The sequence below is a fragment of the Engystomops pustulosus genome, chromosome 11 (assembly GCF_040894005.1).
Source record: "Engystomops pustulosus chromosome 11, aEngPut4.maternal, whole genome shotgun sequence".
Lineage (NCBI taxonomy): Eukaryota > Metazoa > Chordata > Amphibia > Anura > Leptodactylidae > Engystomops > Engystomops pustulosus.
The window spans coordinates 737716-742745 of record NC_092421.1 but is presented as its reverse complement, the minus strand read 5'-3'; positions in this window follow the sequence as shown (position 1 = coordinate 742745).

Genomic DNA, 5030 nt, shown 5'->3' with positions numbered 1-5030 from the left:
TTGGGAGGTAATGAAATAATAAATGAATCCTTTCTGTCTCTTTGGCTCTTGGTTTGTGAGCAGCGGCTGCAGGCGCGGTCGTATATCGGGGTATAAACGCTGGGGATGAGCCCCGGGGTCTGTGCTGGTGACTGCGAGTCAGCGATCAGTATGGAAGTTACCAAAAAGTAAGATACTGATGGAAATAACCCCCACCCTGGGGTCTGTGCATCAGAGAAGGAAAACCTCTCCCACTGAACTATGGTAATAACACCACACATGCCCCGAGCCGTCTCACACTAGAAGGTTATTCCAGAACTACAATACTGAATGGATGAGGCAGAGGATTCTAGAGCCTCACAGCGGACATGTCTTCTCATTCACGTCCAGAAGTAAACTTGTTCTGATCGTGACATTGCACAAAATATTCCACCAGAAGTCTTTAGCTACAAGCAGTAGATCTCCACACTGCGCTCCTAAAAATAACTGTACCATAATAAAATATATTCCATGATATATGCTTAGCAAATGGTAATGCAGGCACCCCCCCCCCCCTCTCATCCATAAACCTTCTCCGTGTACAAGTCATGAGACTCTGGACTATCAGAAACAGAGGAAGCCAGCGCTTATTGGAGGCTGGTAAAATCCACAATTTCTATTAACAAATGTTAAAAATCCACAGATCCCGAGGTCAGAGCGACCAGCCGCCTTAGTCATGATCTGCACTTATTTAAACACAGCTATTTGGCTGTAGTGGGTTGGTTGCAGTGCATCCAGTATGGCCGCTTACACATCATTACTATGGTAACAGAGCAGGATAGGCCGCTTACACATCATTACTATGGTAACAGAGCAGGACAGGCTGTTACACATCATTACTATGGTAACAGAGCAGGATAGGCCGCTTACACATCATTACTATGGTAACAGAGCAGGACAGGCTGTTACACATCATTACTATGGTAACAGAGCAGGATAGGCCGGTTACACATCATTACTATGGTAACAGAGCAGGATAGGCCGCTTACACATCATTACTATGGTAACAGAGCAGGATAGGCCGCTTACACATCATTACTATGGTAACAGAGCAGGACAGGCTGTTACACATCATTACTATGGCAACAGAGCAGGACAGGCTGTTACACATCATTACTATGGTAACAGAGCAGGACAGGCTGTTACACATCATTACTATGGTAACAGAGCAGGACAGGCTGTTACATCATCATTACTATGGTAACAGAGCAGGACAGGCCGGTTACACATCATTACTATGGCAACAGAGCAGGACAGGCCGGTTACACATAATTACTATGGTAACAGAGCAGGACAGGCTGTTACATCATCATTACTATGGTAACAGAGCAGGACAGGCTGTTACACATCATTACTATGGTAACAGAGCAGGACAGGCTGTTACACATCATTACTATGGTAACAGAGCAGGATAGGCCGGTTACACATCATTACTATGGCAACAGAGCAGGACAGGCTGTTACACATCATTACTATGGCAACAGAGCAGGAAAGGCTGTTAAACATCATTACTATGGTAACAGAGCAGGATAGGCCGGTTACACATCATTACTATGGCAACAGAGCAGGACAGGCTGTTACACATCATTACTATGGCAACAGAGCAGGACAGGCTGTTACACATCATTACTATGGTAACAGAGCAGGACAGGCTGTTACACATCATTACTATGGCAACAGAGCAGGACAGGCTGTTACACATCATTACTATGGTAACAGAGCAGGACAGGCTGTTACACATCATTACTATGGCAACAGAGCAGGACAGGCTGTTACACATCATTACTATGGCAACAGAGCAGGACAGGCTGTTACACATCATTACTATGGCAACAGAGCAGGACAGGCTGTTACACATCATTACTATGGTAACAGAGCAGGACAGGCTGTTACATCATCATTACTATGGTAACAGAGCAGGACAGGCTGTTACACATCATTACTATGGCAACAGAGCAGGACAGGCTGTTACACATCATTACTATGGTAACAGAGCAGGACAGGCTGTTACACATCATTACTATGGTAACAGAGCAGGATAGGCCGGTTACACATCATTACTATGGTAACAGAGCAGGACAGGCTGTTACACATCATTACTATGGTAACAGAGCAGGATAGGCCGGTTACACATCATTACTATGGTAACAGAGCAGGACAGGCTGTTACACATCATTACTATGGTAACGGAGCAGGACCGGCTGTTACATCATCATTACTATGGTAACAGAGCAGGACAGGCTGTTACACATCATTACTATGGCAACAGAGCAGGACAGGCTGTTACACATCATTACTATGGTAACGGAGCAGGACCGGCTGTTACATCATCATTACTATGGTAACAGAGCAGGACAGGCCGGTTACACATCATTACTATGGTAACAGAGCAGGACAGGCTGTTACACATCATTACTATGGCAACAGAGCAGGACAGGCTGTTACACATCATTACTATGGTAACAGAGCAGGACAGGCTGTTACACATCATTACTATGGTAACAGAGCAGGACAGGCTGTTACACATCATTACTATGGCAACAGAGCAGGACAGGCTGTTACACATCATTACTATGGTAACAGAGCAGGACAGGCTGTTACACATCATTACTATGGTAACAGAGCAGGACCGGCTGTTACACATCATTACTATGGTAACGGAGCAGGACCGGCTGTTACATCATCATTACTATGGTAACAGAGCAGGACAGGCCGGTTACACATCATTACTATGGTAACAGAGCAGGACAGGCTGTTACACATCATTACTATGGCAACAGAGCAGGACAGGCTGTTACACATCATTACTATGGTAACAGAGCAGGACAGGCTGTTACACATCATTACTATGGTAACAGAGCAGGACAGGCTGTTACACATCATTACTATGGCAACAGAGCAGGACAGGCTGTTACACATCATTACTATGGTAACAGAGCAGGACAGGCTGTTACACATCATTACTATGGCAACAGAGCAGGACAGGCTGTTACACATCATTACTATGGTAACGGAGCAGGACCGGCTGTTACATCATCATTACTATGGTAACAGAGCAGGACAGGCTGTTACATCATCATTACTATGGTAACAGAGCAGGACCGGCTGTTACACATCATTACTATGGTAACGGAGCAGGACCGGCTGTTACATCATCATTACTATGGTAACAGAGCAGGACAGGCTGTTACACATCATTACTATGGTAACGGAGCAGGACCGGCTGTTACATCATCATTACTATGGTAACGGAGCAGGACAGGCCGGTTACACATCATTACTATGGTAACAGAGCAGGATAGGCCGGTTACACATCATTACTATGGTAACAGAGCAGGACCGGCTGTTACACATCATTACTATGGTAACGGAGCAGGACCGGCTGTTACATCATCATTACTATGGTAACAGAGCAGGACAGGCTGTTACACATCATTACTATGGTAACGGAGCAGGACCGGCTGTTACATCATCATTACTATGGTAACAGAGCAGGACAGGCTGTTACACATCATTACTATGGTAACAGAGCAGGACAGGCTGTTACATCATCATTACTATGGTAACAGAGCAGGATAGGCCGGTTACACATCATTACTATGGTAACAGAGCAGGATAGGCCGGTTACACATCATTACTATGGTAACAGAGCAGGACAGGCTGTTACACATCATTACTATGGTAACGGAGCAGAACCGGCTGTTACATCATCATTACTATGGTAACAGAGCAGGATAGGCCGGTTACACATCATTACTATGGTAACAGAGCAGGACAGGCTGTTACACATCATTACTATGGTAACAGAGCAGGACAGGCTGTTACATCATCATTACTATGGTAACAGAGCAGGACCGGCTGTTACATCATCATTACTATGGTAACAGAGCAGGACAGGCCGGTTACACATCATTACTATGGTAACAGAGCAGGACAGGCCGGTTACACATCATTACTATGGTAACAGAGCAGGACAGGCTGTTACATCATCACTGGGAGGAAGTGTCATGGTGCGGGGAATGTTTCCAGCAGCAGAAGTAGGGTCTTCAAATTCATTCACAGCCAAGGCCTGGGCGCTCCCTACTGACTGGTGATGTCCTGGGGCAGCAGATGTGCCGGGGTCACTCACAGCCATGGCCTGGGCGTTCCCTACTGACTGGTGATGTCCTGGGGCAGCAGATGTGCCCGGGTCACTCACAGCCAAGGCCTGGGCGTTCCCTACTGACTGGTGATGTCCTGGGGCAGCAGATGTGCCCGGGTCACTCACAGCCAAGGCCTGGGCGTTCCCTACTGACTGGTGATGTCCTGGGGCAGCAGATGTGCCGGGGTCACTCACAGCCAAGGCCTGGGCGTTCCCTACTGACTGGTGATGTCCTGGGGCAGCAGATGTGCCGGGGTCACTCACAGCCAAGGCCGGGGCGCTCCCTACTGACTGGTGATGTCCTGGGGCAGCAGATGTGCCGGGGTCACTCACAGCCAAGGCCTGGGCGCTCCCTACTGACTGGTGATGTCCTGGGGCAGCAGATGTGCCGGGGTCACTCACAGCCAAGGCCTGGGCGCTCCCTACTGACTGGTGATGTCCTGGGGCAGCAGATGTGCCGGGGTCACTCACAGCCAAGGCCTGGGCGCTCCCTACTGACTGGTGATGTCCTGGGGCAGCAGATTTGCCGGGGTCACTCACAGCCAAGGCCGGGGCGCTCCCTACTGACTGGTGATGTCCTGGGGCAGCAGATGTGCCGGGGTCACTCACAGCCAAGGCCTGGGCGCTCCCTACTGACTGGTGATGTCCTGGGGCAGCAGATGTGCCGGGGTCACTCACAGCCAAGGCCTGGGCGCTCCCTACTGACTGGTGATGTCCTGGGGCAGCAGATGTGCCGGGGTCACTCACAGCCAAGGCCTGGCCGCTCCCTACTGACTGGTGATGTCCTGGGGCAGCAGATGTGCCGGGGTCACTCACAGCCAAGGCCTGGGCGCTCCCTACTGACTGGTGATGTCCTGGGGCAGCAGATTTG